Source organism: Branchiostoma floridae, chromosome 8 (genome assembly GCF_000003815.2).
Source record: "Branchiostoma floridae strain S238N-H82 chromosome 8, Bfl_VNyyK, whole genome shotgun sequence".
NCBI lineage: Eukaryota > Metazoa > Chordata > Leptocardii > Amphioxiformes > Branchiostomatidae > Branchiostoma > Branchiostoma floridae.
Window position 1 is genome coordinate 15927186 of NC_049986.1, and position 11137 is coordinate 15938322.

The 11137-nt window shown below is 42.6% G+C and overlaps 1 protein-coding gene across 1 annotated transcript in view; it reads right to left on the minus strand.

The window, feature by feature from the left end:
• LOC118420660 (nuclear hormone receptor FTZ-F1 beta-like) overlaps positions 1-8934 on the minus strand; it is a gene marked incomplete at its 5' end in the record, with an annotated part of 72002 nt that extends 63068 nt beyond the window's left edge. Inside the window, 1 exon segment of the mRNA XM_035827543.1 lies at positions 8845-8934.
• Positions 8935-11137: the final 2203 nt, after the last annotated feature.

Below are 11137 nucleotides of genomic sequence, written 5' to 3' on the forward strand. Positions count from 1 at the left end.
TACCAGGCTACTCCTGTGTCTGACCTCAAAAAGGCAATGGGACCACCTTTACCCTTTTACATCAGGGTTTCAAACATCTTCAACCCACAATTCCATTTGCAACAACTTGCCATGCAATGCAGCTACAAGCTCTGTATTATAAGTCACGAAGAGTTGAAAGCTGATGGTTATAATTACATGCAAATGATACATATCCTCCAGTAACATGTGTGTCTCGTGAACAGCACTTCTCTAACAGCTTTTGTGACAGACTCCTTGGCAGACTGTATTCATTGTGTACATACCCCCCGGTAAGTATGAAAGTACAACTTTGTATCTAGTATGAAGCCAGGATAACCGCATTTTGGCACAATGCACCAGATTCATAGGCATGCAGCATACAATGTAGCAGCAGCTGGTTATATTACACTTGACAACCTGTCACCTCATCTTACCTTTTCATCTCAACTTGCAAGCTTTCTTCCAATCTAATGAGGATGATCCCACAGTACATACTTGGTATTAACTTGGAGTCCCACTTCATGATACTCCTTTGGGGAATACAAATTTTTGAACATCTCAATTTCAGGTTGATAACTCTGGTACTTGAACGCATGACTATTTCTTGTTCTTTTGCACAGGCAAATGAAAAAGTTATGAGTCTAGGCGACTACATAACCACCTAAGACTTTCTAAGTCTAAGTCTAAGTACTATCTAATACTATGATATACTCTAAAACTCAAAACAAGCACCATATCCATTGTTCTTACACAACTTGCGCATGATCTTTTAAACTTTTCAAACACTGCTGACGTTCCAACAAGAGCATATTGGATGCCCCTAGACATGGATGAAGGCATACACCACAAAGAAAAGGACTTCGGCAAAGACGTCCAAACGCCTGTCTGGCGGGAACGCTGATCTCTGCAGTAATAACAAGGCTTAGCTCTGTCCTCCCACATTAAGATAACCAGAGCACATCCGACCGCAGACTTCCAGGGAGGATTTCGAAATGTAGCGTCTCAAATCTTACCCGAGCTCTGAACATCCATTTCAAGATGACTGAGTAGCATACATAAGAGGAACAAAACCCTTTTACACTAATTCATATTCAGAGTCCTCTTTGTTTTCATGTATATATCATAAGACAACTACATGTACCTCAAATGCAGCTGCAGAAAAAGAAATTGCTGTCTTCTCAGGAAGCCAGGAACACAATTAACTAGATTGAAATGAAGCCAGAAAAATTACCTAGATTCCAACTTTAGAATCACCCCTGCAGATGATATCATTCCTGTGTCATCCTCACTCAGAAAGCCCTTTCATCATTATGTGAATGAAGTGCTGTTTACTAGGATACCTGTGCTTCAAAAGATCATCACATGCAGGCTTACATAATGCTTCTTAATGACAGTAACATTAAAAAGAAACATGTGAACATTCCAAATTCAGAACAAGAGTTCATGACACGGACATTTAAATGTATACATGTACGTGTGCACTGATCACTTTGCACATTCTGTCACTGTCATTCTAAGGTGGTTCCGTCATGTATAAGGAGACCACCAATACATTGGTCCACAAAGCCTACTACCAGGAGTTTCAAAACCCAAGGCCTTGGGGAAAACCACCGAAGCGCTGGAAAGACCAAATAATTAGAACAAAATTAACGAAGGACACTGAAATGAGTGTGCATTGAATGTACATGAGGAGAAGACCTCGATAAGCAGGGTCTGCTTTCCGTCTCATCCTCTCTAAAGAAATGTGAATTAAAAAAAAAAAGAGTGTGCGGAAGTCTGCGGAAACAAGTACAAAGGACCATGCAACTTGGAGAGCCCTGATGGAGAGAAGTAAGGGGCCAGTCTCTGGCCTAAGCACTTAGGCAGGTAGTCAGGCATTCTGTCACTCTGCTGTGAACATGACTAGTATATGAAAAACTTTGAAAATACAAACAGACAAAAACAATCACCTCCCTGTGAAATGGTAGTGTCTTCCATGGACCGTGACCAAGACTGTCAGCCAGGGTTGTAGCTGAAATCATTTTCCGTCCCCTCGATTTTAAATCTTATCCAGTGTTCCTAGGAAGCGTGTCTGAGGGCATGCTCCCTCGAAAATTTCTAAATCTAGACCTTCTGAAGTGCTAAATCCTGCATTTTGAGGCGTAAATTTTGCTGGTAGACTAAGCTGTTCAATGGCATCTGTTTTGGTCAAGAATTACACAGGGGAGACAGTTATTTCATATCTTTACATATCAATTTTTGTTTGTCAGAGAATGGAATGGGCAAAACTTTTTTCGTCCCCAGCTGCAAAATTCCTTCAAATGACGGAAGGATGGGTGCTGGCTACAACTCTGCAGTCAGCACTAGTCCTACTACTAGTACTACCTGTGAACTGGACTTTCTGCTATTCTGTCTGGGAACCTTGACATCTCTAACGTCCAGAATCATCCAAATTTTGACGAGGGCACTAATTGGCCCCTACACATCAGCGAATAAAGGAATGGATTCAAGCACTCGCTCGAACAAGTATTCCAACACTCAAAACGTCCTCCATCCGCTTGTGGGAGGCCTGTTGTCATCAATCGAGTGCTCTAGAACCCATTCCTTAAAGGCCTAATTCGCTCATTAACTGACATCACCACCAAAAGGTTTGAAAGCGCACGTTCTGACCAGTAGCAGAAGTGAACTGAGAGCAAATCATAACCCAGATGGTACCAAGGTTAGCTACAATGGTAAGAGTGCATCCAAGATAACATATCCAGAGTCAATATTACCTAACAGTATTCATATCCATATATCGTATGGCAAATACCGGTCAGACCTTTCAGAATCAGATGACTATCGAAAGACAAACTTTCACACAAAGGGTATTTTCTGAAATGTCTGTTTCCCAAGTTGCTTGAGTAATTGCTATTTGGCATATCTTATTTCCTGGATGTCTAACCTTCATCCACATCCTCATATATCACACATACACCTGTTCTAATAAAGAACATCACACCATCATCGTTTATGCTTGCTGTCGTTTTCCTAGTTTTGCTTTTGTCTGGGGCCAGCTTGAAAGCTCTCTCACGCAGGCATACATTTTTGCAAACCAGACAAAACCAAAGCTTTCATGGGTGCATGTTTAATCTTCTTCGACACCTTTCATGTCTATGTTGAGCCCTAAGGAGACCCTGCGTCTAGACGCGAAGGAAAATTAAATTGCTGACAAAATGGCGGAGCCTCTTAGTGCAAGCAGTTTTCATCCATCTGCATTAAACTCCTTCTGTTGCATCAAACTAAGTGTTAGTTTCCCATATACTGTAAATGCATTTAAGTTGGCGGGGATTTAATTTCGCGATAGCAGGAAAAAGGACTGTTTGTGGTGGTTTTAAGTTCGCAGTAGCACCATGCAGCACTGTAGTCCCTTACGAAAGTCACCATGCAATGTTTGCAGTGTCAAGACCACCTAACTTAAACGGTAATGCATGTTAGTAAACTTGGTGACAGGCACAAACCACCTTCACAGCATTACAGGATGAGTTAGGGAGGCAACCTGACTTGATCTGTAAGACTAAGAGGGCCGAGCTAGCTGGTTTAACAATCATTATGGGAACTGCTATTTGAATTTTTCATGTCTTCCAAGGCGTCAGCCATTTTAAGGGCTTGGAATCCAACCCATGGTCATAGTTTCTTCCAAGCAATCAAGCAATACTAATGTTGTGGTGCTACTTTTGTAAAACATATACATTTACAAGTATTGTGGGTAAATGTACTCTCCAAGCAGAGGTCGTAAACTTTTCCTTATATGCCATATCTTTTTATCAGCAAATAGACGGCATATAAGAAAAAGGTCACAATTTTCCCCACCAACCTCTGCTTGCAGAGTAGGAAAATGAAGAAAACATCAAATTTGATGTTGCCTATAGTAATTTGTTCCATATCAAGTTGTAAAGACTGACAATAGCATTTTGCACACGGAACAAGACACCTTCATATTTTCCTGTCACCTTAAGTGCAAAAAACACTTTGCAAAAATTGCAACAAATTGACATTGCACAAGCTTTTTGTTCATAGCTCAAAGAAAAAAAAACTCCCATTGTTTAGACAAGGTCAGCCCTAAAAGGCTACAGCAATAAATCAAAACGCCTTTCAAGAAATATAAAATATTAATATCATATGCAACTCAGTTATCAACTTATCTACCACGACTACCACACAGTATAGGAGCAGGACTGCAATGTCAGGGTTCGAAATACACATACTTAACTTGCAATTTGCACATAATTTTTGAGATTTGCATGTAAAAATGTTCTGAACTTGCAATCTTGCATGTAGAAAATACATGGCTTATACAAAATACTGAGGAATTAGACACCCTACACTTAGACAGAACGACAAATGGACATCTTTCTTTTTCCTTCCTTGTTTTTGCCGGTAACTCTCTCCAGTAGCTTCACTAGATGTGATGAAAATTTGCTGATACAAGCTACTGTAGCCAACTTTCGTCAGTAGGTGTTATAAATAATCAAATTCGGTTTTGCTGCAAACTTACTTGTTGATTATGTGAATATCTTTCCAAAATTTCAAGTTCTGTCTATATTTTTATGCGCAGATTTCTGTTCGTCAAAAGTGACGGAATGGTTGCTGCTCAGAACGGAATGATGGATGTTGGCAAGAACATTGCAGTATAGACTAGTTGTATTTTGCATGTAAATTTTTCAAATTGCACGTAAAATTTTTGCCAACTTGCAATTTTGCATGTAGCAAAAAAAAGTATTTCGATCCCTGAATGTGATAACTTAGCTTCATGAACAATCATGTACATTTGTATTTCAAAATCTGTCATCATAACATCAAATGAAAACTAATTTTTTTACAATTCATTCTTCATCTCATACCATGAGTTATACACTTAGGTTGCAACCATTTTGACCATTCATGTGGCGCTTTTAGGGGCTGCCACGATTTCTTTCGTGTCCCCTAACTTGATGATTTTTAGTTGTTTGCTTATGTGTTTTAAGTTACTTTATGACCACACAAGCGTGTAAAGTACTGCTGAAGATGCTGGCAACTTGTTTGGATTGACTTTTACGTGCGACAGGCTGTTTTTGTGGTGATTCCTCGGACCTTTTCTGTGAACTGTTCACGACGAATCATCATGGCGTCGCTCAGGACCTACAGCGCTCTCTTTCTACGTGCCTGCCGGACTGCAACTAAGCCCCTGCTGCCCCAAGAGAAGGCAACACTGAGGGAGGTAGGCATTCTCAAGTCACTGGGTAGGCCTAGAGGCAGTAAAGGCGGAATACATCGCATAAGGAAAATTGAAACTGTTGTTGGGAACAGGCCATCTTCTCTGTTATGCAAATCTCATGTGCCGACTGTGGAATGCTCTGATGTGAAATGCCCTGTCCTGACTCGAATTCCTTTAACTCACCCGGCTAAGCCAAAACCATGTCTTCCTGGATTTCTGCTCACAAATGTTCGTGCTCTGCGCCACAAGACTGATGAGCTCCACACCGTGTCCTGTATGAATAACGCGAGTATTGTGGCAGTCACGGAAACATGGCTGAAGGAAGACATTCCTGACGCGGTAATTGCGTTACCAGGATACGATGTTTACAGAAGGGACCGGGCAGCACGTCGAGGCGGCGGGGTGGCTATGTACATTCGTTCTGAGCTCCAGTGTAAGCGACTAGCGGAACTGGATCACGATGACCATGAAGCATTATGGATGTGGGTAAGGCCAAGTCGTCTCCCCCGTGGTTTGAACTCTCTGATCGTCGGTACTCTCTATATCCCACCGAAGTCATCAGACTCATCCAGGCCAGACACTGAGGTCTCGGAATACCTAGGACACTGTCTCGATCACATCGAGCGCAACTTCGCACAATCAGGTATAGTGATCCTTGGAGACACCAACAGGTATAAATGCCAATCCCTGTGCTCGAGGTTCAGCTTGAAACAAGTAGTCACCCAAGCCACTAGAGGTGTTAACCAGCTTGACTCTATTTACACTAACATTAAGTGTTTGTACCCTGCACCTGTTCATCTTCCGCCGATTGGTACCTCAGATCACCAGTCCATTCTACTGCCTGCTGGTTCATGGCCATACACGCGTCCCAAGCACATCACGCGGAGGCAGTGTAATCCTGAAGCGATGAGGAGGTTAGGGTTACTGATGAACACAACTGATTTTGCACCTGTCTTCCAGACCACAGAGCCTTCCAGAAAGGTGGCAGTTCTGACAACCATGCTAAAAGGACTACTTGACAAAGCTGTACCTGTTAAGAAAGTCAAGATTTCCACCGCTGATAAACCATGGATGACTGTGAGGATTAAGGAGTTGCTTGCAGAGAGACAACAGGCATTCCGCTCCGGAAACGTTGCTCTGTACTCCAAGTTAAGGAATTCTGTGGCCAAGCATATCAAGAAAGCAAAACGGGAGTACTATGAAAGAGAAGTAGCTAACTTGAGGCACTCCAGCCCAAGACACTGGTTCAAGTCCATCAAGTCCCTTATGGGAAAGGACTCTGTTAAGGAGGATGTCTCCAATCCTAACATCACCGTGACACAAAATGAATGTGACATGCTTGCAGAGCATTTCGGGTCTGTGTGGAGTGAAGTGTCCCGTACTGTTCCAACGCTGGCTGATGTCGAGCACAAGCTCTCGCATGATACACCCACACCGTTCAGTATTGGTCAGGTTAAGGCCAGACTGCGCAGACTCAATGGGAGGAAAGCCGCTGGGCCAGACCTCATTCCTTCCTGGTTACTAAAGCAGTATCATGAAGAACTTGGTCCTGTTTTATGTGACGTCTTCAATTCTTGTCTTCAGAACTCCGCCTTTCCGCAGCAATGGAAAGAGGCTGTAGTCACGGCAGTGCCTAAGAAACAACGACCACAGTTCCCATCGGAATACCGACAAATTTCGTTAGTCAGCTGCGTCGGGAAAGTGTATGAAGGGCTGCTCCGTGATGCTTTGCTACAGGACACTACCAGTAGCCTCGCACCGTCTCAACATGGCTTCCTGTCAAGAAGATCTACGGTTACTGCGTTGATACACATCCTCCAAACGTGGCACGAAGCGTTAAACAGTAACCCGAAGTTGGACGTTCATGCTGTGTTCGTTGATTTTTCCCGTGCATTTGATACCATCAGTCATAGTCAACTGCTCATGTGCCTAGCTGACATGGGTATCAGGCGGTCCTTATGGATGAGCATCAGCAGCTATCTGGAAGGACGTACACAGAAGGTAAAGTGGGGTCCCTGTGTATCTAAGTCCCACGACGTCCTCGCGGGTGTTCCACAGGGTGGTATTCTATCACCAACACTTTTCGTCATCTGTATAAATACCTTGGATGCAAGGTTGCCAAGGCCCATTGTTCCTGTCAAATATGCGGACGATCTGACAACCTCTGAAATGCTAATGGCGTCACTTCCCGGTCAAACGCAGAAGGCACTTGACTCCATTGTTGAATGGGGGGAGGACTACTCTCTCAAGGTAAACGGGAAAAAGACAATGGACATGGTTATCAGCGCAAGGAAGGAGGTAAACATTCCTGTCCCTCCTCATCCGACAATATCCGGACATGTGATTCAGAGGACTACGTCTTTCAAACTACTTGGAGTACACATCACTGCCAACCTTACCTGGGATGAACACGTTCATTTCATGTTGACGAAGTCCCGTCCACGTGTGTATTACCTTGCAGCAGCAAAGAAGGCTGGTCTCCCTACTGATGTCTTGCTCCAGATTTACCTAACATTCCTACGCCCCTTACTGGAGTATGCCAGTCCGGCGTGGGGAGGACTGCCGAAACACCTGTCAGACAAGCTAGAAGCCATGCAGAGGCGCTGTCTTAGAATCATTGGTATCCCATCTGACTCTCTGCCCTCACTATCAGACAGACGGGACGCAGCGACGCTGAAGACTCTACAAGACATACTGCGGGACAGTAGCTCTCCGCTGAGGGAGTTCTTTACTTCACCTCAGGACAGTTCATACAGTCTTCGTCGGGAAGCCCGATACAGGGCATCTAGAAGTAAAACGAAGCGACATGAGATGTCATTTGCACCCCGCTCTGTACGATTGCTGTACGAAAGTGCTAGATGATCGGTAAAGAATGTTGATTCTGTCATGTATATTTTCTTAATCCGATTGCTGTCTAATTTTAAATGTTGTAAATGTATTAATGTTTTAAAGTTGATTCTGTGACTGATGACGTATTTCATGTGTATATACATGCCAAGTCATCCAGGAATAAAGCTGAATCTGAATCTGAAATGTTGGACCTCACAGTCTTACCATTCCAACCCAAGCACAAATTTTAAATACAAACCACAAAAAAGGTAGTCTGAGTACCATCCTCCATAGTGACCACTGGCTCAATACTTTCTCTTGCTAACTACATTGCTTGCTACATGTAACTACGTCCATGGTTAGCAAGCGAAAGCATTGAGCCAGTGGTCACTACAGAGGATAGTACTCTGGCTACAAAAAAGGTGGCCAGAAATTTTACCTATTTGGCCACACCTAAAGGTGAGTACTGATACAAACTGTCAAACTGGCACTTTCTCTACCTTCAAGTCTGTACTTGAAGCAATGAATATGAATCTATAAAGGGGGTATTCAACTAATAGAAATCCAAGGGGTTAATAAGTGGAGGAGGGATATTTTGCCTAATCATCAAACTTTGTACTTCACAATATCTTTTTTCGTAATTGAGCATCTTTTGGCTTCGAATCTTAATGGCTCAGAATCCTCAGAACAGGGCTCTAGCCAGCTCAAATTTTTTTTCTAATTGGGCTTCCTACAGTGATCCAAGTGTTGGAATTGTGCATGCTTCGTATACGTGCAATCAGAGTGGAAATGACACTTACCAGAGTCAAAGTTGGCCCAGCAGACAGTTGAATGACTGCCTGTTGAACTGTCACGACGTGCTCAAATTACCCACACAATTTCAAACTGCACTACTCCGACTGGCAATTACGATGGTTCTGAGTGGCAATCACAGGACCTCCTGCAACAACACGATGTAAAAGAAAGTGTTAACAGAAGCTGCTGAAAGTGTTTCTACTGCCGGCGTACAGGGAAATGACTCCTGTCTACAAGGAATCGTAATATGTTTTATAGTCGAGGCACACTAGCCGTTTATGGCCACTGTAAGACTTACAAGAAGACTTTTCTAAGTGAAACTTTTTACCTCCATGAAAAATGGAGGAAATGTGTTTTGGGCGTATCTGTGAGTGTGTATATGTGTGCGTGTGTATGTATGCACTTTACGTCCCTCCTCATGGCAGACGTAGACGGGGACGCCAACCTACTACTTATCTACAGTACGTCCAACGGCTAATGGGAGACCATCACGGCCAGATCACCCCCAGGCAGCTTCGCCAGCTCGCTGCCGATAGGCGGAACTGGAGAAAGCTTGCAGTCACCTGCGCTGCAGCCGAACGATGATGATGATGTATGTTTCCATGTAGTTGTGGTCAGCATAACTTAAAAACCTCCAGGTGGATTGTAATAATATTTGGTTTGTGGGAAGGTGCTATTGGGAATACAAAGGTCAAAGCCAATTTTAGGCCCCCTGGTGTATGACCTTGGTACTGCAGCAGAACTTCTGGTTTTTATATTTTTGTACTAAACATGATGCCATGATGTTAATGTTTTCGTTGCAGATAGCTTTTTATATAAGGAAGGAGTGCTTTAGGTTTGGGCCCTAAAAGCAGTTTTCGGTGTTTCACTTGAACTGCAAATGTACAATGGCATTTTTGGAGGATGACTGAGTAAAGGAACACCGGATTTCCATGATATTTGGTATGCAGGTAACTTAAAAAGAGATGCACACAATGAAAATTAGGAGTCAATTTTGGAGATAAATGTAATAAAGAAGAAGATTAAGAATTAATATATCCTACAGTTCCAGTATTCTTAATAATAGGACTCCACAACATTTATTTATCGGGCTGGTAGGATATAGGATATACAGGTGGAGAATTCTTTTTACACAACCAGCAGGTACTTACATTGCTTACATTACATAACATTGCTTAGTCAACCCCAGTGATGAACCGGGACGAGGGGGGATACAAGCTTAGCCACGTTTGGGATTGTTTTCTCACCGCAAAAGCGCCACCTACTTTGGCTATACATGTATATAGCGGTGAGAAGCAGAATTCCAGTTAGAAGCTCTGACAAAGGTGTCTGAGAGCATTTGTAAGTACCTGCTGGTTGTGTAAAAAGAATTCTCCTATATCCTATGTTATTTATGTCAGGGGGAACATGTACAGATGTCTGTTAATGATATGCAGATTTGCAGAGGCCGTGTGTGAAGAAGGTTTTTAAAACACCGTTTGAGAGCGTCCCTTTCAGACCTTCACCGATTTGAGGGGGCCTGAATTGGGGTTCCTGACAATGATTTGCTCTAAATCTAGTAGATTCCCCAACCATTGAGCTTTAATTTTCTACACAAAATAATGAAACGCTATTTCTCTATGGATCTTAATTACACGGTAAGGGGTAGTTTCTTCAGTAAACTCAATAACAGGAATAAAGAAGCTTTCCCTTCAAATTACGGAAATCTAAAAACAGACAGAAAAGGGGGCATTCCCACCCACTTTGATTGACTGTGGTACATTTTTGGTATGCCTCATAAAACGCACACCCTGAAGCACAGGCTGACCTATCAATCCAGTTTTACCAGCTACTGACCTACATTCAGCAATGTCAAATGTCAGTGATTCACAGCAACTACTAAACAGTTGGCCGAAGGTCCTGAATCATAGTGAATGGAAGACAAACAACGAAAAACACATTCAAGCAAATCCTCCTCCTAGAACGCTTATCAATGGTAACACCTGTGCGTGCATCTGCCCAATTCTCTCACATTTTCCCCTTCAAAAAAAATTGTATCCACCAAATATCCATAATTACAATCACACTTGAGTGACACACATGTACATGTTAGTAGATACAACAGAATCTGGTTAGTTACATTTATATCTAGTACCCAATTTTCAGGATCTTCTGTGCAAGACAGGGAAATAACAAATGCCAATAAGAGAGAAAATTCATGGACAAACAATCAGACAGGCAGTACGTAAATGAAACAAATCCTTCCTAGGCTAATATTCCTAATGCTAAAAAAAATAAGATTCCAGGCAAAACAAGGAG